General features: G+C 48.1%; 1 protein-coding gene across 1 annotated transcript in view; it reads right to left on the reverse strand.

Moving 5' to 3' along the window:
• LOC142557180 (uncharacterized) overlaps positions 1 to 22469 on the reverse strand; it is a 434150-nt gene extending 411681 nt beyond the window's left edge. Inside the window, exon 1 of the mRNA XM_075668850.1 lies at positions 20729 to 22469. The gene's annotated coding sequence lies outside the window, so the exon portion shown is untranslated. The remainder of the gene's footprint in view (positions 1 to 20728) is intronic.
• Positions 22470 to 23002: the final 533 nt, after the last annotated feature.

Consider the following 23002-nt stretch of genomic DNA (forward strand, 5'->3'; position numbering starts at 1 on the left):
GATCGATGGGGACGGTCCTCTAGTACTGTCTGTTCACTCAGAGGACGATCATCTAATTTCCAACCGCTAGTACTTTGAGAGATGGTTGCCTTGCTTTTGCCACTGTCTGATAATGTGTGGCATCTGCTTTACAAAATGCTATTCAGTCGATCGCACAAGGTTAGCTCGACATTGTTCGGTAGTAAACTAAACACTACATTAAATCTACATCAACTTAACTATCGACAATAAACTCCAAGTCATGTCGCGAATGGTGCTCCCGACTCTCCGGCAGGGCAGAGGTAATGCTTTTTCAACTTAATTTTCACCTATATAGAGAGAACGTTTCATTAATGTTTTTTTAGCAAATATGACGTCCTGCTTTCTAATGTGTCGTTTTTCACACGAAGTTTAGCGAACGTATCCCCTCAAATATATACGCTTTCCAGACCGATGATGATGTCGGCAGAATACGGTCTAAAGTTCTAACTGTTAGCATGAACAGTGGTGCCCAGTTGTGCCGCTTGCGTGCCATCTTTGTCGACATCAATTCCTCTGTACGTGTAATATTGTTGCTGAGAAAAACCTACCCAAACCGCTTGCGATAACGCCAACAATACTGTCGTTCAGTACTAAGTTATGCGATTCCTTTAATCGCCATCTATGCCTGTTAAACGCGGTGCTTCCTTATCTTCTTGAGATATACCGTATGTGAAACTTCACAGTGACCTTAAAGAGAATAGCACGCCCCCTGATTTCAAACTGAATCAAATTTCAATTCAACATGTTGCCATAAATATCTCGAAAGCACAAACAATGTCAAAGAATGAGTCATGAGCAGTGAAAAATATTGTGCTGGTAGTGAAATACGCTTTTATTCCTCCGTGAACGGAACGATATCAGTGCTCCACTTTAGTTCTTTTTTTAAACACTATGTTCAATACAGCAGTGTAATACGACGCGTACACAGTTAAGTGACACCTCTTCTGTGAGGGAATACAACTCCACTGCATGCGGTGCCCTTGAAAAGACGACTGCACATACACTTACAACTCTCTAGGGGCACATTTTTTTACTGACGAAACAAAGAAAAAAAAAGAAATAACCTGGCAACGCCACTTCATCAGCCAAGAACTTCGCAACGTCGGCAACGTGACTCAATTTCGGCTGGCGCGAACCGAAAGGCCAAACGACACAAAATTCGCGCGGCGCGTTTCGCGACGGCGTGATGGAACGACCTTCCCGAGGCTGCGGCGATCCACAGGTTTCCCTAAATCGCCGCAAAACTTGTTTCCTTCTCCCCGCTCCCCTCCTTCAACTCTCGTCTGAACCTAGAACAACGTTTCGCTTTCTTTTTTTTTGTTTATCACAGGCGATTACCGCATCACTACACGCACACATTATATGGAATAGCAGCCACTCCCCGTGGCGCCTCGTATAAAACACGCCTGCGGATAGGGAGAGAGAGCGAGAGACGGAGAGAAACAGCGATGCCCGTTTTCCCGTGGAAGTGGGGAGGAGGAGGATCTCCGTGCTCCCCAGCTCCCCTATCCGCGCGCCATCCTCCTCGCACTTCTCCCCTCCGGTATACCGCCGCCTTTGCCTCAAATCGCGGCGGCGTCGGTTGCGTCGGGCCCGGTGCTTGCCGAGGGGCATTTATTACTTTCTCCCGCGTTTTGTGTACAGCTCCCAATAGCTGCCCGCTTCTTCTACGCACCGCGCCTCTTCTTCACGGCGGGCTGTTCGTACGGCTTTTTCCTTTTTCCTCCCCTGCGGGCTGTGTTCCTATTCCTTCCCTATATGTGTGTGTATACTTTGCCGCCATTCCGGAATCCATCCCCGTCCCTACATGCCCGCCACGAAGCTGTCGTTTTCTGGGCCCGATATATCGCATTGAGAATCCTGCCTCTCTCTCTATATATATATATCTATGTCTGCAGAGGCGAAGGCAGACTCTGGTGGGGGATTGGCTGAAGAAGGGGGGGGGGCTGTTAGGGAGGCATAGGTGAGGTGGTTGGGGAGCGAGCAAAAAAACGGACGCGGTAGCGAACAACAATCGGTGAGACGCGAAGTAATATAACGATAAAGGAAGCGCACAAACTGGCAAGGCATGTCCGTCGATAGAAGCAAATGGCAAAGAGGCGATACACAAAGATGAAAGAAGTGATAATGAAAGAAAAGAAAGAAAGAAAGAAAGAAAGAAAGAGGAGGCGTCGCAGAAACGAATAGCAGGAAGCGAGAGCTCAGACACGCGAAAGGAGACGCCAGAATAGGCTTACTGAGGCAGCAGAACGCGAACAGATGTAATGCAGGGAAACTAAGTATGAGAGAAAGAGAGCGAAAAAAAAAAAAGAACAGAAACGGAGGCGTGACCTTGAGGCTTGCCCGGGTGCCTCTTGGAACACCCGCTTGTAGGTATAGACGAAGCGTTGCGTAATCGATGTCATACGGACGTGATTTTATTTCTGCGTCTTTTTTTTTCTCCGTCGTATTCATGGTCGCGCGCGTGCAGCTGCGGTAACGTTTTATTTCATGATGTTTTATTTTGTTTGCTTGTCGGGCATTATCAGTTCGTGTTACTTTGCGGCGTCGAACGTGGTATCTACTTAGCGTTTATATTCGGCGGATGCCATAGCGATAGACGCCATGGACTTCGACGCAACATAATATCTCTACACATCAGTGCTGTGATAGACGTTGCCGTGTATTATCTGCAAGATCGCCAGAATTAAGTATACATTTTACATTAGCTCTAAAAATCCCGACGTGCATGTGCATATATGAATGACGCCCCTTGGGCGAGTCGTTTGAACAAGGTTGAAGCGTGTAACTGTCACGACGAAACGATATTATGAGGAACACAAGGAAAAGATGTCTCAACGAATACATGATAAGCGAGTAAAAACTCGACCTCCAAATGTGAAGGCATGCGCAGATTGTCTTATCACCTATGTATATGTAGTACCTTAAAACTGAGTATACGCTAGATCTCGAAGTGTTACGTTTCGTCCCTTAAGTTGTTTCTGTTATGACGCGCGCTATAGAACATTACGCTGCCGACGGACGTCTAAAAGTCTATAGTGTCTGACGCACAACCTAAAGCGTTCTTATTTAATATTCCTCAGTACTGCAATAAATCTCGGAGTATATAAGTTCTTTTCAGAGTGACTTGCTTTCTTCAGTTGCTTGAGCGTTTTGACGATCAGCGACCGTCCAGGTAATCGATAACTTCGGATACGGGCGGTGACGAAAAACACAATGCAGCCTGGATATACGCACACGGACTTCGAAAGGAGCTGCATATATTATATATGATTTCTTGCGACAAGCATGCAGGCGGTGTGCGCCGTTTAGTGAGGAGGCGACATTTACTTGAAGATCACGTGACGTTTACGTGATATTAACGTAGGCTGAGCGTGCGCGGTAACATGGACTGCGTGCGCTGAATGCATATACGCATAAAGCTCTCTCCAGCGCAGATGGCGCAGGTAAGATGGACTCTAAGGAGAGTTTAATACACACTGTTTAAAGATCTATTTTCTTTCTTATTCCTTTAGTTACAAATCAATCAATCAATCAATCAATCATAGCTTCTCCCCCATTTGACAGAAACTACGGGCTCACCTGCGCTGACTGTGTTTTAATGTGACCATAAGTGCAGCACAAGGGTCTCGTTTTCCGTGTAGAAGCCAGTGGCGAAAGTGCATTCTAAAATAGTGAATGTAAACGGAGAGCTCCCTGCGCTGACTGTGTTTTAATGTGACCATAAGTGCAGCACAAGGGTCTCGTTTTCCGTGTAGAAGCCAGTGGCGAAAGTGCATTCTAGAATAGTGAATGTAAACGGAGAGCTCCCTGCGCTGACTGTGTTTTAATGTGACCATAAGTGCAGCACAAGGGTCTCGTTTTCCGTGTAGAAGCCAGTGGCGAAAGTGCATTCTAAAATAGTGAATGTAAACGGAGAGCTCGACAATGGCGTATCCCTTCGTTGTGCAACGAAACTGAAAGCGGCAGCCAATGAGCTCCGATAATTTTTTTTTTCAAGGGCCTTCGAGATGCTGCACAGATGTTTTGACGCACAAGAAGATAAACACCGCATCAAATTCTGAAGCATCCATATAAATTAAATTATGTGGTTCTAGGTGCCAAAACTACTTTCTGATTTTGAGGCACGCCGTAGTGGAGGACTCCGGAAATTTCGACCAAGTGGGCTTCTTTAACGTGTGCCTAAATCTAAGTACGCGGGGGGTTTTCACATTTCGCCCCCATCGAAATGCGGCCGCCGTGGCCGGGATTCGAACCCGCGACCTCGTGCTCAGCAGCCCAACACCATAGCCACTGAGCAACCACGGCGGGTAGCATCCACATACGCCCTCGTCGACTGTACACGCGCAAGCATGCAGTGTCTCGCGATATCACACACACCCGAGTTATCACGTATAGGACTTTTATCCAGAGACGGGACCGAGCATGCAGAGAGGGTCACAGAAAGCACATGCATGCAGCAGAGATCTACAGGAGGTGCAGATATATATATAGATAGAAATAACCGTCGCATGGCGCTACATGGGACTCTGCATGTTCGATGTTTGTCGCGACGACGCACTTCAGCCGTTCCGTAACGGCGATAAGTGAACGATGCTGAGTACAACGGCGTCTCGCTTTCCCTGGAAACGTTGCGCAACCGTCTGACCTTTGACGTGGAAAGTGAGAGCACAGCTAGAGGCATGACAGCGTCGCGGAAGTGTGTGCGTGCAGAACGACGGCCAGGCATGGGGAAAAAAAAAAGAAAGGAACATCCTCACAAAATCTTCCAAGAAGTATACCTTATCAGGAATTTGTTATCAACTTCTCCGCAGATGTATTTCTTTCCGTGCGGCTGGCAAGGGCAGAGCTGCGCACAGATCTCAGATGAATTTCTCAGAAAAGCCGCGTCGGAAGAGCTGTAGACCAGTAACGCTACACAGTGCGACTAAAGTCACGCCTCAGTATCAGTCCACGCTTGCTTGGACACTACCTGTAATAACCAGTAAATCCATCGTATTTAAAACTCACAAGATCCATGCTCGGTTAAAAACGAGGCGACTTTCCAGTTTTAACATTTTAGCCTCTATGAATGCCGCAGGCTTGAAGTTTATTGATACCACGCCGAGCCTCAAAGCTGTAGAGTGCGGCATGTGCGAGACGCCGCCATAATATTGACTGCTCGAGTTTCGTTGATGCGCAACGCAAACATGTGAACACAGGCGCTTTCTCTCGCCCTTGCGTACGCTCCGTCCCACATATTACGTCACCTCTGCGGCTTGAAATGGAGCAGTCGAAATCGCTCCCAGCAGCACATCGCTGCATACGACTAGTAACAGCAGTGGCCGGTGAGTGACGCAGCTTTTGTAAACCAGCCTGTGCGCTCTCCACGTGACTGTCCAGCCAGAGACGACAGTCGCTTCGCAATAACACGAAATCGGTACGCAGTTGTATGACGTCACTCCGTTGAGAAAACTGGAAATACCAGACGAGTTTCGGCACCTCGGTGAACACGCGCGCAATGCATTCGTTTCCCGGACATCGAAAACTTCATATGCACCACTTATAGGTTTTCTGTTTATTTAAAGCTGCCCACGCGCGAGGCCATTAATTTCCATGCGTTTTATTTTCCAGCTGTCAGACTGACCTCCGGCCAAAATTTGGTCAGAGGTCACTCTCATATTTATTTTGATAGATTGCTGCCATGCCTGGGAGTTGGCGAAGCAGGGAGGGTTGTTGTGCTTGGACCTTTCAACGGCGCTGAATTTGGTTTTTAGCAGCACGTGGGGGACAAAAACCTCCAAATAATTCAAATGCAAGGGCATCCATACCGACGGAATCTTTCAGCAGTGGTTTGGCATGGTACCTACAATGCTAGTACTTTGTATTAGTCTCCGTTGCGTAGCGTTTCCTACCATGCTCCATGAACTTATGTAACACGGTTTTCTACGTGTGCGCATTTTTGTTTATCTTTCTGTCTCCTCTTACCGCTTCCCGGGTGCAGGGTAGCAAATTGGATATCTTTCTTCCTGTTAGCTTCCCAGCCTTTGACATCTCATTTATCTCTCTCTACTAGCATGGTGGTACGAAACTCGAGGGCCTTACAAGTTGTGGCGCTACCTGCGGCAGAACAAAACAGTAATACCAATAGCCACAGCAAAGTGGTAGCTAACAGGCGACAAATGCTAGTACGATTCCTGCGCATAAATTAAGCTCTTACAAATGGTGATAGCAAAGGAGTAAAAAAATTGGGGATGGTATGCCTTCTTTTTTTTTTCAAGGATGTTTCAATGGAGTGCAAAGGTGCCAGATTGAATGAGAAGAACAAATGGGGACAAAGTTTGATTCGTTGAACGCGGAAATTTGATCCACAGTACAGACTTGAGCAAATCTTTTGGATACAGTTTTATTTTGTACATGGCGCCTCTTATATATGAGAATGCGCGGTAGTGGTGTCGTCAGTTCTATTAAACGTATATGATGGGACGTACAGTGCTCAGCCAATTACAACGCCATACTCGAAGTGCATAGTTACCGACGTTTTCTGCGCCACCGGTGGCTTCTACAGACACCGAACTGACTAATTGTGGTCAGGAATGAAGTCGCGAGCTTTTGTGACGCACAGCGGCTTCGCTTGGCCCTCAGCAATCAACCATCGCTCAGAGCTTGCGCGAAAAGAGCCAAGCACCATGTAGTCCGATTATCGTCTTTGTATCGCCGAACACTGTACCTGGGAGGAGGTATTCTGTAAAGATCCACTTAGTGGACTGTCCATTTCGGCCGCTGCTGATTGGCTGGGGCCGCTCGTCTCCTCCTCGCTCGTACAGCTGCATCCAATCAGCAGCGGCCGAAATGGACAGTCCACTAGGTGGACTCTTACAGAATACCCCCTTCCCCCCCCCCCCCCCTTTTGGAGAAGCCACCCAGAATACGTTTTCCAGTGGAGAAAGAGAGGCCGGAATGGACAAACGAGCAAACATCAAAACAGGTTATCGGAGCTCGAGGGACCCTTTCTGCGATTGGTGTGGCCTGGCGAAACGTGAGAGAAGATGGCGTTTGCCGCGAGGCCGTGAGCCACAAAACGTGGCGTGTAACCGAAACCTGTCACCTCCACCGACACGACACCGCGGAGAACGCGCCGGGACCGCGTCGGAGGCAGTTACGTATACGACCCCTAGTAATCAAAGCGTCCTCGGCTCGGAATCCACCCCAGCGTAAAAAGAAAGAAGAAAAATCTGAACTCATAAAGCGAGGGAACATGGTGAGGAGGACAAGAGAGAAAGAGAGAACGCTGTAAAACAGAGGGAGGAGAATCGACGACCGCTTTACGCGTTTGTGCGCCCGTGAATGGAACGCAGGCAATGCGCGCACGCATAGACAGCGACGCGAAAACGCGACCAGGGGCGCTTTTGCATGGCGTCGGTCTCCTCCGTCGCTTCTCGATCGCGCTGGCCAATCAGGAGGCGGCGTCCGTATTTTCCCCCTCCCCCGCGCTCTTGTCCACCTGTTTACCCACCCACCCCACCCGACTAGAACTCGTACGCTACCATGCACTGCGTCCGAGGCCGTAGCAACGCCAGCGCCATCTATCGCCAGAGCCGGGCACAATCTCTTTCATGCGTTTCGGGCCGGGCTCTCGTTTGGCTATCTTGATATTTCGTTTTGTTTTGCTGTATGCACTCCTCGCAGAGGATAGTTCATCCACCTCTGGGGCCCCGTTGAAGCTAACCACTCCTCCCGAATAATATGGGAGTCTTTGTGCAAGTCATTAAAAGCGAATGTTGCCATTCGTGCGGTCGTGCCACTGCCGAGAGGAACAAGTTACACGCTTCAAATAAAAAAAGAATTATGGAAAAGGTTGCAGGAGTCATATTTTATTATTATTATTATTATTATTATTATTATTATTATTATTATTATTATTATTATTATTATTATTATTATTATTTGAGGCGTCTGGCGACTGTCATCAGAAGGGGCATGACTCCTGCCTACTCTTCAGTAATGAGGATACAGAAGCATAGGAATAGAAAATAGGAAGAAGTGAAGGAAAGAATTAACAACAATATTACAAACCTCAAGCAATAAAGCAAAGAAATAGGGTATAACCAGTCGCTGCAGGTCGTGTTACTAAAGCAGTGTTAAACAATATCGGAAAACGTCCATAAATCATGGATAATGAAGAAAATAATTTTATTTTTCGGAGTGCGAGAGCAACAAACGCATGAACACCCCAACTCATGCCTTATAGAAAATAATAGCAAAAATGTTACGTAGAATCTCCTGCCGGAGTTATCCGAATTCTGCTTAAGGATTTCGCAGTAACGAAGTGGTGTTCAGGGCGCACGCTCAACACTGCTGGTAATCCTGGTACCCGCTCAGCGGCCGCAGTCGTCCTGGCGACATCGCGGTAAATGCGACAGCGCCGCGGCGATACGAAGTGCTGCGGAAGGCGGCGCAACGTGAACTGATGAGGCAAGCGAACCGAGCGAACTGCTACTGCAGGTGGCGGCGCTATAGGTGCGCTGATGACGTTCCGATCCGGAGCCACGGCTGCTCCAGAGTTCTGGCTTAGTAAAGGTGCGCCTGTGGTGCGTGCCTGCGACTGCACACGTAACGTTGCCACAGTGACGCGCTCGTGCCCCTGCCCTCGCGTTCGTCGTCGTCTTAATAATAATAATATTTGGGGTTTTACGTGCCAAAACCACTTTCTGATTATGAGGCACGCCGTAGTGGAGGGCTCCGGAAATTTTGACCACCTAGGGTTCTTTAACGTGCACCTAAATCTAAGCGCACGGGTGTTTTCGCATTTCGCCCCCATCGAAATGCGGCCGCCGTGGCCGGGATTCGATCCCGCGACCTCGTGCTCAGCAGCCCAACATCGTCGTCTTCCACAATTGGCGAAAACAATGCTGCTGGCTCCATATATTGGAAGCGATCGTCTTCCACGAAGGAAGGAAGGACGGACGGACGGACAGTTTTGTCGTTGGATAACGACAGCAATGCGTACGCATTTAAAATAAAGGGTGCCCGCATAAATTAATGTTCACGTACAAAACAACATGATCACGTCACTGTGCACGAGAACGTACCGTGGACATATTTTGAGAGTGTGCTGTTTGTTGCCGTATTTAGCCGTTACCGAGAAACATGAGGCTCGGCGGATCGCTTAGCCACTCCTTCGGGGGAGTTCTAGATGTTCGTAATGTCGCGACTCTTGTATATGACTATAGAACAGACTATATACATTAAACCAAACCGCTCTGTCGTCTTAGTCGTCGACTATGGACAAATACTTCAGTTCACGCGACATTTCCTACCGAGGTTATTTCGCGAACCACAAGATCTGTGCAGCAAAGCGAGCATCACGCGCTCGAGTTTCAGGCGAAGGACGCTCCAGTGACGTGCGCACATGCACAAATTAAGCGGGGATAAAAAAAACAAAAAAAAAACAAGCCGGAATGTAATCCGACAATGCACACCTGGAATGAACTGTGAGCTAGTCGCGGCATCGAATCCCTTATTAAGAAGCGAACGTTAGTCTTTTATGCATTGATACCGCGATAACATCACTGCGTAGACATCAATAGACGATTACCTTGCAAATCAAGAGTGCGAGGCATTTGACTTTCACATTTTCTGTACATCGATAGTACAGAAATGCACATCCAAATAAATTGACTTCTAAATGCGAATTTATAAATTGCCACTGTACTTAGATTTAGGTGCACGTTAAAGAACCCCAGGTGGTCGAAATTTCCGCAGTCCCCCACTACGGCGTGCCTCATAATCAGAAAGTGGTTTTGGCACGTAAAACCCTATAATTTAATTTTTTTTATAAATTACCAGGTATGCTTCACATGACAAACAAAGAAAAAAGAACATTCTGTCGCGAATTTAGTGTTCCACGTAGGCTTTCACATTACGACTTCTCGGTAGGCCATCAGCGTACTCAGTGAATGAGATTAAGTGCGGCAGAACACGCCCGAATAGCTGTACAAGCTCTTAGGCGCTTGTTTCGACACCAACAACACCTCATAAATCATTTGACAATGCGCTCACGTCCTATGCGTATACGCTCACAATAGCACTTACTGCAACCTAAATATCAGTTCGTGAGTTGTGAGCAACGCGGGAGCATGAGTGAAGGGCTTGATGAACAGCCTCAAAGAGCTGTTGCTCTTTCGGAAGCTCTGTACCACCACACGTAGCCTGAACAGACGATGCATTGTGATCGCGCTATGTTAACAGAAGTAGATGTAGAGCAATCTACGCCTTCCTTCCGAAAACCGATTCCACATTTTGAGTATCAAGAAAGTGTGGCGCATTCGGCACGCGAAGCTTTCGTCCCACCCAGGAAAGATGCACGTTCGGGTGGGAATTTGTGCATTCAGCTGGACTGGACCGTCGAATGTGAAGCACGCGCATGGCGACCGTGGGTGTATGTTCTTTCCCCTTGTCTTCCTGTCAAAGTGAGGCCACAGTGCCATCATTCCAACCAACAAATGAGTTCAATGAAATCGTAGCAGGCGATGACGAGGTTTTGGTTGATGCGTGCAAGCAGCGTTTGGTCAATAATTGCGCTGTACAGACATACTTCTGCAGGTCGTGCTAGCCTTCAGGAGTGCGCAACTCCCTTGAATTATGAAGTTCTGAACCGTTCAGGGCGCGCTTAAGCTGCACTTAAGCTGCATGAATTAAACGCCTATAGGATATGAAAAAAAGAAAAGGAAAAGAAAAGAGAAGAAAAAAATCTAAATGCTATTTCTCGGGCTATAGAACGACGCGATAAAACACAGGCAGCTAAATCATTTGGCACCTGCAAATAGTCAGTGTAGGGTACGTATTACATATTTACGCTGTCGGTCCTCCGCTTGTAAAAATAGCAAAGACGGGCAATGCCAGTCATTCGTTCGTTCGTTCTTTCTTTTTATCTTACTTTCTGTCTTTCTTTCACTCTTTACTTTCGAACGATTTACTTTTACCCGACATTCTAAAAAAAAAAAAAGCATTTTACACCATTTTGGGGGGTACGTTCTCTCCAAACAACGGTCATCACCCATCTTGCGTTCCTTTTCATGCTTCAATATTCTGTGCTCGCTATTTTCACGTCAACAACGCCATGTCGCGCTGGCACGCGCATGCCGTTCCTGACCTTGATGCACCGGGCGCGCAGCATTAATGAAAGGAAAGACGCACTAGATAGATGATTATTGTTTGGAGACCGGATAAACCACAAAGTGTTCTTATTTAGTGCACTCCTCCTACTCAATTTACGCGACTGACAGCCAAAACATACACGAAATAACTATTTCCCGCTCAAAATATGCGTGAAGGGCGAACTCCTAGTCGTTAACGATTGTCAGCAACTAAATTTTATTAGCCATGCATGACTGGACAACAATACCTACTTAATTTCAAAACAAAAAAAAATTGTGTGTGACAAAACTACTTCAACGTCAGATATCACTTGAACAAACTGTTCTGGTCGACAATTTCATTTGAATGAACTTTAACTTCAGAAAATAGTTAATTTAGAGGCCCTTAACTATCCTCCAAAAGTATAGTTGTTACATTTATTGATGGCGCAAGCTTATTAGGCGTCCGACGAGGCTGTGCGATACGCGGTAAATCACCGTGAATTGAAACAAATAATATAGCAATAAGGGCGGTTTTTCGTTCACTCGGCGACTACATTGCTTGCGTAGTTCACGTAGGCTTTTCCCACTCCAATGGCTTGTGCCACACGCGGCAACGCTGACGTCATCGCACCGGATAACGTGACTCGAGATACACGCGAAAAGCAATAACTGTAGCTGAAGAGACAAGAGTCACGAGAGGAAACGAGCATATTGTACGCGTCGCAAAATAAAAGTTGCGCACATCCCACGCACGCACACGCGGAAGTCGGTGCACGCAAAGCTTACACAAGCTGACAAAGATGGCGCGTTACGAAATAAGACGCTTCTGCGCTGGTTTCGGTGAAGAACGCGTACCTCTGCAGCCAGCATGCTTGCACCTTGGAAGCAGTATATAGTTTTACTCAGCATTAAAACTAGTTGAATCGGAACACACGACGTGCTCGACGTAGTGGAGCCACAGTGTCACAGTATACGATGCAAGATGCGCGGCGAATTTCGTAGAGGAACGCGTTCCGTAAGCTTGTATCTTCATCGTCAGAGAGAAGATGCGCCTGCTGACTCTTTCATAAGTAATGTGCCGATATGCGACGCAGCTAACGCGCCAAGGCTTGCAGAGGGAAAATTCGTGAGGGTGTTTCCTTCGGCCTGTACTGGCATGCGTCCATGGCTTAAAGGTTAGAGCATCGACCTTCTGTACTAGGGTAAACGGGTTCAAATCCTTTTCCATCGGACATTAAATTTTTTTTTCATTGAGCGACAGCTTGCACGAGCGGCACTGCTTGGAAGGAAGGAAGGAAGGAAGGAAAAAGTGGAGAAGGAAAGGCAGGGAGGTTAACCAGTTTAGCTTAACCGGTTTGCTACCCTACACATGGGAGTGGGGGTATGGAAGATGGGGAAGGGGGGAGAGAGAGAGCACATAGCTTGGAGTCACTGTTTTGATCTCAAGCTGCACGATGAGCCCGTAAATAGCCAAGTTACGTGGATTAGGTTTAAGGAGTTTAAATTCGATTAGACTTAGGAGTTTAAAGTCGATTCCCAGTCGCAGATACGTCGGCATTGCGTACCATGCGGCTTGTGCGCGGATCGGTGGTTACATTCACGAACATGTTTTAGGTGCTTGCACCGCCAGAGTTTCGCAGAACCGACGTGCACGAGCCGATGAGGGAAGCAAAATAACTGCAGCAGAACACCCGAACAGGATAGAAAATACAATGTATTCAAAAGCGAACAATCTTAATCGCGTTGCTAAAATGCCGCGGCAAGCATTGATATATTCATTTAGAATCAGTTGACCAAAGGGAGTGGTAATTGGAGATAGCTGCAAGAAACCTTTCTTCTACCCGCCGCGGGGAGCTTTAGGGGCTATGATGTTGCGCTGCTAAGCAAGGGGTCGAGGGCCCTATTTCCAGTCACGGCGGCCGAATTTCGACAAGGACGAACTGCGAAAGTGTACGTTTAAGTAGGTTTATGTGCACCTCAGAGAACCCCGTGTGGTCTAAATGAATCCGGAGTCTCCCACTACGGTATATCTCAACATCATATCCTGGGTTTGGCCCGTAAGAGCCCAGAATTTAGGTTTCAATAAGCCTTTGTTCTGCTGCGAACATACAGAGGCCGATTGTGGTGAGAATGAGACTCGAACGGATAAATTACGTTTTTTTTTTCTCCGTCAGCACTTCACCGCGGTATTATAAAGATTCTATTCCAATCGTATTCCTTCTCTCGCTTCATTAGTGGTCCAAGTGGCAGTCCACCCAGGTCATTGCCGGGATCGGGCAGCCCTGAACGATGGATGATAAAGGAATGAAATCGAGTGAAATGAATCCGTACAAGATACCGGCCCTGACCTATGGATTCGAAACTTCAGAGTTAACAAGGGAAACTTATGGCAAGGAGCAATGACACAAAATAAAATAATAGCCTGAATTTCCAGGCGGGGAAAGGTGGCCCTGTGGATTGGATATCAATCTAATGTAGATAGTCTCCTAGTTAGACTTAAGAGGAAGAACTCGAGTCGGACAGGTAATGTAACATGTGGAAGAGATAAGTGGTAGTCTATACTGGTGCAACAGAAAAGCGCTTTACGGAGGAGGGAACGGACGATGGAAGATTAGATAAAGGGAGGAGATTAACGAAAAACTTCAGGCATGTTACGTTCGAGTACATAGGCGGCGTTTAGTCTCCCGACTCACGGGTGGACCCCTTTTTCTTGCGGCGGTGTTTAACATTAGTCCCGTGATGACGCTTGTGAATAAACTACATCATTACATCGGAGAACAATATGCGTAGTCGCGCATAGTGCAGAAGCTGCGCTCGAAGTACGACGGAGATTTCATTGCACTTGTCTAGAACGAATCCGCAGAAAATGTTTAACCCCTCCAGTCAGAAATAATGGTGGGATGCCAAGGTTTAAAAGCTATACGCGATTTTATTTCAAGGGCGTGGCAGGCTGCATTGAAGAAAGTAAAGATGATAGGATGATCCTTCGCTAATTTTTAGGTGAGTGGTTATTTTAGGATTAAATAAATATCGATTTAGCGTGAAGTCAGCGGCGCTTTTTCTTTTTCTATATTAAAGAAATATGAATCACTGGCTCAAACCCACATGTAGCAACGCTGGGTGTGTGTGTCTGTCTCTCTTCGTCCCATCTATGCGTTACGCCAATGCATTAAATATTACGAAGCAGCAAGCCTAACCTGCAGCCTCAGTCCACATGTACAAGTTAATCTTCTACTGCAGGCATTACGAGTAAGGAAAAGCTATTCTTTTACTATGGCTAACAAAACAAACTACCTCAAGCATACCTTCATACAAAGTAGTCCCATTGGTAAAGTGGCCGTACGCTGCAATGCTATGCAGTCTGAAAAGAAGTGCGGCCACGTTGGGCAAACTAAAGCTTTAATTGACCCGCAACTTAACGTCCGGGAGTTTATTTTTCTTGCTATTACTCCAACTGGGAAAAAGCAAATAGCGCAGTACAATGCGCGCACTGCGAGTGCAGGGTTTAACCATGCGCCGCCTGCGAGTAGAAATTGCTTCGATACGAACGCTTCTTGGTTCCTAATTCTATGGTATACGCGGCTTTGAAAGTAGCCATGCAGCACCTGTCGTGTCAGTGCCATTCTCTGGAAGTTCAGAGGGTTGCCCTTCCCTGCTGTTTGAAGTACTTGGGCGACTGGCCGTTTCTCAAAGAGAAGACCGTGGGACAGCGGAGTCCCACACGCTTGCGACGCCAAAGGCCACGACAACGTCCGCGTTTATTGGAATCGGCCGGAATGCGCAATCGCGTGCGATCGAACTCGCGATTGGTACGTACGTGCGTACCCATCATATTTCCTTATATTCTTCTCATCCTTCGGCTCTGTGCTTCCTGTCCTTCCACATTAGGAGTAGCCGACCGGGATCAGCTTGGTTAACTTTCCTGACTTTCCGTTATGCAATTCCTATCTCCTTCTCTCTCTCTCGACAAGAATAAAATTGTGCGATCATACGTGTAGTGGTGATAGTCGCTAGCGCACGAACCGCTTCGGATGACGTTTTCTGTGTTCACAGGTGCGCATTTTCTCATACCGAGAAAGGAGGATCAAGAAGCAGCACGAAATGAAGGCGGATTCCCGGCCCAGTGTCTACACCTAAACGTCACTACCGTAACCTTAGGCACGACGTCTTCTATGCTCTGGATAAGTGCCGTTTAGAAACTGAGCCTGGAGTTACAGATCTTTTTGTGCGTAACAACGACTACTTGGAGCGGCTGCAGGTGGACTGCGACAGAGAATGCGAGCATTGAGTAGTCCTACCTGGTCCCGATTCTTAGGATATTTTATTTTTTTTTTAGAATCTGACGTCAGCATCTTCGGAACTCCCTCAGCCAACTGGATGGCCGGCCCTTTACAAGGGCAAATATCCTGGGCACTTGGTCTCACCGGAACACAGCCAAAGTTTTACAGAAAGGCAGACAGGACAGCTCATCTGTAAATTTCTTTTTCTGCGTTCCCGTGTCCTTCGAGATCTGTTCAACATGAACGTTACCCACGGGCCTGACTCGCCGCCGTGTTCGTCTCATCTATCTTCAACTCAGAAAGCTAGGCCTGTCCTAATGATCTTTAATAGGACCAATGTACCTGAAAAGACGCTTGTAGACTATGTGCGCCTACTAATGTCTGAGTGAATAGTTTTTTTTTTTTTTGCTCTCCAGTTCTTCCTCTATTTCAATCCCTCATCCCCTCTTCCTCATGCAGGGTAGCCAAGCGGTTGTCAGTCTGGGAAATCTCCACGCCCCCTCGCCTTTTCTTGTTTCTCTCTCTCTCTGTCTCGCAATTAGCAGACTCAACGTTCACGGAGCCCATCGTCACTGCACACAGGGTGAGTCACACTTTCCTGAATGGTCGAGTGGCCCGGTTGCTGGGCTGCGCGAGCGTCCGCAGCCGGCTTATTCGCGCAATGCGGTGCAGCTATCTTGCGGGATTTGCTGGGCTATAGACCTGTCATAGACCGAGCATGAGGCGTGGCCTTGCGTGGTCCTACTGCGGTGTGGGCCTGAGACTTTTGTTTTTCTATTTGTTTTGTGAAAGACGGAGACCGAATCAGCTAATTGACCACTCCAGACAAAGCGCGACTCACACTATGCAGCAAAGCAAAACAAAAGGCAGCCGCTGCCAAATTTCTGTTATGCGCATGCGCAAGGAGGTCAACACCACTTCTCGATATTCGTTTAAGTCTCGCTATTGCGTATGTCTGAATGTTTGAATGCTTTATTTAGACAATACATTGTCTGGGACGTAGGTGCTAAAGGCAGAGGCAACTGCCTCACAAAGGCCCCCCTACAAGTATTCAAGTCTACTAGTATAAAAGTCTTTAGCCGTTCTCTATATCTAAAACTCTTTGTTCCTCGCCTCCTCATAACAAATTAGGCAGTGCGTACATTTGTGAGAGCTAAAGTAAAATTTCGAGAATAAGACGACGCGTACACAGAGCGGCCGACGCACGTAACCATTTTGCAGTTCTATCACTTTGTTGCAGCATTAGAGTTCTCAATGAGCATGTAGCTTCTTCAAGGAGAATCACAGACGCCTAGGGTTTCCGCGTGAACGCGCATTTGAAAAGTAATATCTGCTCATATCTTAAACGAATGCGTTTCATTTCATGTTATCCAACGCTGTATCACACTTTCGTCGGTCCGGTGCGCAAAACACAGCGATCGGTGCTTCGTATCAGCGATCTGCAACGTCCGTGATGTAACAAATATAACAGTACGTTTTATCTGCAGACTTCGCACGAGGCTACTTTGTTTCGCAACGTCCACTGCCGCTTTCGAGTGACGCGAACATGTTTTCCAATCTGGCCTGCTCTCAATTTTCGCGTCAGCGTTACCTACAAATCGGCTCGGTTAATTCCGAGCGACATACAGGCGACCGCGGCGTGAAAATCACCACCCGGCTTTAGGATTTATACGCGTGTATAGGGGACATAGATTTAGATACGAAATAACGCACTGTTGTCCCATATCCCTCCAAATGTGCAACAAACGAAAATGTGATATTATACGTCCTCGCTCTTAACTGTGACTAGCTCGCTTACACAAGCCATACGGCGGCAAGAAGTTTCTCAAAAGAGGTGTGGTTCTCGAATTATACGTTTACTGGAACCAACGTGCTATAATTCGGCATGGACCATAAGTCGGCTGTTCAGGGCAAATATGTGATAGTTTCCCCAAATGATGCTTAAGATTTCGGCACGCTGGTAGATATTACTGACTTCACTTCAAATCAGCAAGCTTCCAACGGTCACTGTTGGCCTAATGGTGGTATAATCAAACTAAAGTGTTACGATATACACGTGCGCGCGGTAATGACACGCAGAAAGTCGAACAACAAGCACTGAAGTCGCTACGCGAATTCGCGCTTTTCGACCGCACATTTGAGCACAAATGAGAAGCTCAGGGGCTAGCATAAAACGACACTCATCGCACGTCTAGTTTTAAGATGGCGCATAGGAAAAGAAAAGAAAACATTCTCATGGAATGACCAGATAACAGCTATTTTCTAGTCATACGAAGCCAGCAAATATGCAAACCTTTAAAAACGATATTTTTACCCGAAGCTTATAGTCACACAAGGAAGTTTTACGATCCTCAAAACGAAGAATGAACGGAAAAAGAAGAAAAAGGAAGAAGAATCTCGCATCATACGCTGGATTTTATGCTCTTTGTGACGTACACTGGACGCTTCAGGACTTTTGTCACGTGCCATGAGATATGCCACGGGAAGAAGCCGCCCGCCATGCTGAGATAACAAAGTTTTGCGCAACCTCATCGAAGCTGTAGCGTTATCAAGTGCTATTCCATGAATAAGGTTAAAGAAGAAAGCTATTGTTCTTTGATTCTTTTGCGAGCGACAAAGTTATCTATAGCTAAGCGCCATGCATGCTCTAACTGGGCTTTGTGGATGTTCGAAATATGTTGATATCGCTTAAGCGCAGCCTTCAAGATGAAACTTTCCTATTGTATTTCTTTGTCCGAATACAAACTATGCCAGAGCCAGCGCAAAATTACTTGACATTTGCCTACGGATTTCCACTTCCGATGTGATAGGGAGCATTCACACGACCTCTCATGCGCCATCTTGTAGTCCTATTCACAGCCTCCACTATGCAGATGGGCGGATATAGATGAGGATGATGATAAAAATGCCTTCATTATTTTAGATAACGCGCATCTTTTCACCGTGCTGGCTATTCTACAATATGGCAACATCGATGACATCGGTGCCATGCCCTCCTATAATCAATTTTATTGAGCAGTGACATGTTTATTGGTATGGAATGATGCTCGAGGCATTTGTGACGGGTAGGCTCCGACAGCTTTCTAGGAAAAGCGACAGCGTCATAAGCATTGAGAAGACGCACACAATGTCTGAGCCAAATGTCATTACTTGCAGGCAACGCAGCATTTAGTATAACATTGAAGCATTCGTACTTTTTTAACAGATTTGAAGCTGCAATCTTCAGTGAGACGTTTGCGGCGATTTCTGCGGTAGGCGATGTGGAGCGGGGGCCAGAAGCTATCTCGCACCGCGCGAGCTGCAACGAAGTTGCGCGATTAGGAATGAAAGTTCGTCGCATGATCGTATACAATGGGTCACTTTCTTATAGGTCACAAGTGTGCGCAGTGTAAGCATACAGCGCGCTCTTAAGATCGCGAGAGGAATATAATTAAAGATTTACAAGAATTGTCCTTAATTACTAAAAAAAAATTCACATTGATCGTTATGAACAAACTCGGCTCTGACGGGATACCGACAACGTGCACGTTGTGCTTGTAATTGTAATTACACGGCCACCCTTGCTTTAAACATGCGAAAATTTGCCGCTCAGTTTGATTTCTTTAGCTTTTTCCGTCGATCTCACCAAAGTGGGCCAGTACACCCGCTCGTACATGAAGAGAGAGAGAGAGAGAGATAGAAAGGCAAAGGAAAGACAGGGAGGTTAACCAGAGATTATCTCTGGTTGGCTACCCTGTACTGGGGGAGGGGCAAGGGGATGCAATAGGTGAGAAAGAAAGAAGGATAAAAAAAGGAAAAAAAAACTAAGCACACACACACGCACGTACACACGAACTATTTCTGTGGGCACTGTCACGCAGCCCGCAAAGGCGTTCCTAGTCTTACATGAAAGTCATCAAGCTGTACCTATAGGCCGGTTTCTCGGAAATTCGTTTGCGCGCAGGCTGTTAAACATGATTGCGTAGCCTACGTGTACGAACTTTACCGAGAAGCATTAAGCTTACCATTTTTTGTTTCGTATACTACGAACCATGTTGTTTCATGAATTGCACCAACTCACGCAGGGCCATCCCTCAATCTACGTCACCCTCTGGTAGGAGTGGCGAAGCCGTTCTCGAATAGGAAACTTATCCGTGTTTTTTCGAAGCCAGCAAAATGCTGCGATAAAGATGGGTACGCCTTCATCGGAAATAAGCCCCATCATTGAAGACGAATGCATACTGGTCCGACAGTCGAACCCAGGACCACTGTCTGACGGGCAAGTCGCTCCTCGAACAGTGCAAACCAGGTAAGCCAACGACAGTAACTAAGAAGATTGGTCAGTCGTCTTCAAAGAGGCACCTGCTAGTATTATATCTTATTTGAAATACCTGCAATAATATGCTTAATTACGCAGTCATCAGCTATTTAGAATGAGCAAAGTTTGATGCGGGCTAGACTGTATAGTTAGCTCGGGTCCGGATAACCCTCGTCGGAAAAGAACGCTGCGACCCAAGAGTCATTATACTGAACTCATTGTGGAAAGTGAGCCTTAAAGTCAATCCTTAAACCCGGTTTTCGACCGCTCCCACTCCCTGTTTATTTAATTTCACCTATGTTCTGTAAAGAGCGCATGAAATTGTATTTCACTAACGAAATACGTCGATTTGCCGAAACACGAGAACTTTTGCATGACGACATAAATAGTAGGAGCTCCAAAATGTCTCAACGTTTTTCCATCTCGGACTCGGTCACTGACTGCAACGACTTCTCCACTGCGTTACCTGCCCAGACAAATTTTCGTCGAACTATTCACTACATGGGACAATATGTTTGGGATACGTCCTCCGGATAAAATACGCTGCTTACTTTGGGACAAGCGAGTCGTATAGCGCAGACAAGGCACAAGGACACGAGGAGGCACATGTAGAATACACACACGCAGCGCCCACGTATTCTATGTGCGCCTTCTCGCGTGATTGTGCCTTGTCTGTGCTGCCACCTCTCTCGTGTCACGGATGAAACACCAACAAGCCCGTATCGCCACACTCTTTGGTTACTGCGGGTTTCCTTTACGTTGTTTCCGGAACGCTATCATGCTTGTTCACCCGAGTAGATCAGGCCGCACTCTTTCGGCAACTCGAAATGTGCCTGGTAAAAAGTCGGGACAGCCGATTACGGATGGCGCAGACTTTGCCTGTGCGAGTCCCCCGGACCAGCTCCGTTTTTGGATTCCACGGAACTAGCTACTAACTAACTAGTTACCAGGGCGAGAGCTATGCGGTGTCGCAGGGTGCAGGTCGATACCACGACGGGGCCGAGACTCACCGCCTCACTGCATCCTTCGGCGCCGCGAGAAGTGGTCGTCACCGATGGGTAGGTGGAGAAGCACGTTGTCCTCGTCGTCGATGTCCTGTCCGAGAGGGGGTCAGCCGCACTGCACTCGTCCGTCAGTCCCGCCCTCTCGCAAGCGTCGTGGTTCCTCTAACGTGCTTTCTTCCTCTTCATCGGTGCCGCCCGATATCACAATGTCACCGGTGTCGCACAGTTCGAAGAACGCGGCGGTGCGCAGGATGTCGTCGATTCACGGTTCTTTCCCTCGGAAGCCGCCGTTCGCGGTGCACGAGTCGCGCGGTTACACGCCGTTACGTTCTTTCGGCCTGCAACCGTTCCAGAAGTACGCCTTTCGCGTTAAGATTAAAGAAGAGAGAGCGAGGCTAGTTTGCGGTCACGTGCTCGTAAACGAATGTCGGGATCTTGCAGACGTTGTTTGTCAATCGTATCGTGATTTAAACGCTCGGATGGAAAGAAAGTTACGCACTGGAACTGAAGTGCTGGGGGCCGGACAGCAACGCGAGAAATCCAGATGAACAAACAAGAGCCCTCCTTTGAACGTGTGTTTTGCTCACGTGCGAACAAAGCAGAAGAAATGCAGGAAAGAAGACCGTCTGCACGATTGCCGGCGATGGCGTGCAAATCTTTGAACAAATGATAGCGGCTCGCTCTATTTCCTTATTGCAGTGGGAGAGCTCCAAATCCTCTGGGACGGCACCGGAACACGATAAAATATCCGAGGGGATGTGTGTGTTTTTAAAAAGGCGCAACAAAACACAACAAACAAAGCACACGCTGGGAACTTGAAGAGCAGCACAGAAGGTAGTCGTTTCTGGGTCTCACGAAGAAGGCGGTCGCGGTTAGCCCGAACTTGTGTATAAAACACAGTCAGAAGAGCACCGGATAGGGTCGCGGGTGTTGCAACAAAACACACACTCGGAAACAAAGAAAAAGCGGGCGGGTGACAAACGAGCAAATTTTTGCCGAAGCGAGCAGAAATCAAAACGCGTCGCCGGACCACTGGATCGGTGCCCGTTGGAACAGGGAAACGGTCACTAAGCCTCGGGTTCTTGGCGAAACGGCACTTCCGCGCTGGTTCCTTCGAGAGGAACGACGTCTGGAGTCGCAGGCGGCGCAACAGAAGGGAACGACGAATTAATTTAGGTGCGCAGGGCGTTTAGGAGGGGTTTCTTCCGGAAAGAACACTTCGGGAGCGAGGGACACTTGCTTGGCTCGATGCCCGAGCGCGTTCTTCTTTCCCGCTTGGGACAACAAGGCAGGCGGGAGGGCTTGCTCCTTCGGCGTGGCGCCGAATGCCACGCAAGGGAAGAGAACACCGACAGATGCGCAGCGGGGAAGAGGAAACAACACACCGGGTGGGGAGTAAGTAGGGAGCAAAGAAAAAAAGAATAACGGGAGCAGGTAACAGGCTCTCTAAATCGTCTCAGGCGGTTCGTCGACGACCTGCGGCGACGACAGCGTCTTCCAGTCCGGTGGCGGCGGGCCACTTGGTCGACCCGCGCGTCGGATAACGGTCCGCGACGAGGGGGCGCGTCGAGGCGCCGAGGCAGCAGTCGTAGTCGTAGCGGCGGCGCCGCCAACGGCCGCTGGCGGCGAGGAGGAGAAGGAGGAGGCGGCGACGACTCGTAGCGGTGGTATCCGGAGGAGGCCGAGCTGCGCCGAGCGCGCCAGGGATCATCGCGGCCGCGCGCCCACCAAAGCCGGCGACGTAGCCATGTGCCCGGCTGTGGCTCGTCTGCGACGAACGCTCGGTCGGCGCGGCATCGGCGCGGGAGAGGAGGGTCCTCGTGCGCCCGCGTTTGCGCGCGCGCTCCCGAGCGCGCGCGTCTCTCGCGGGGGGGCGAGGAGGAACCACCCGCCCACCTCCTCGCCCTCGTCTCGCGCACTCTTGGTTTTTCATGCTTTTTCTTTTTCGCATTGGCATTTCTTTTTCTCTATGCGCACTGACTCCCCCACCTACGGCGGCAAACGTGTGGAGAGGAGGAAAACGTTTCGGACCGGGGGTTGCTCGGCAAGAAGGAAAAACGAAACTCCTGCACCACAGCGGTGACTCTGTCCCTCACTCTCTATGCGCCCGTGTGTGCGTGCGCGTGTGTACAGAGGTGAAGAGGGTAGGAGAGGAGGATAGCCGGTGTCCGTGTTGCGCGGCACGCCCCCCCCCCCCCCCGTCTTTTTTATCCTCTTAAGTTATCCTTCCCGTTGTACCTTACATTTCGGCTTGCATCACAACTAGTAGTAGTTCTAACT

This window comes from Dermacentor variabilis, chromosome 9 (genome assembly GCF_050947875.1).
Source record: "Dermacentor variabilis isolate Ectoservices chromosome 9, ASM5094787v1, whole genome shotgun sequence".
Classification (NCBI taxonomy): Eukaryota; Metazoa; Arthropoda; class Arachnida; order Ixodida; family Ixodidae; genus Dermacentor; species Dermacentor variabilis.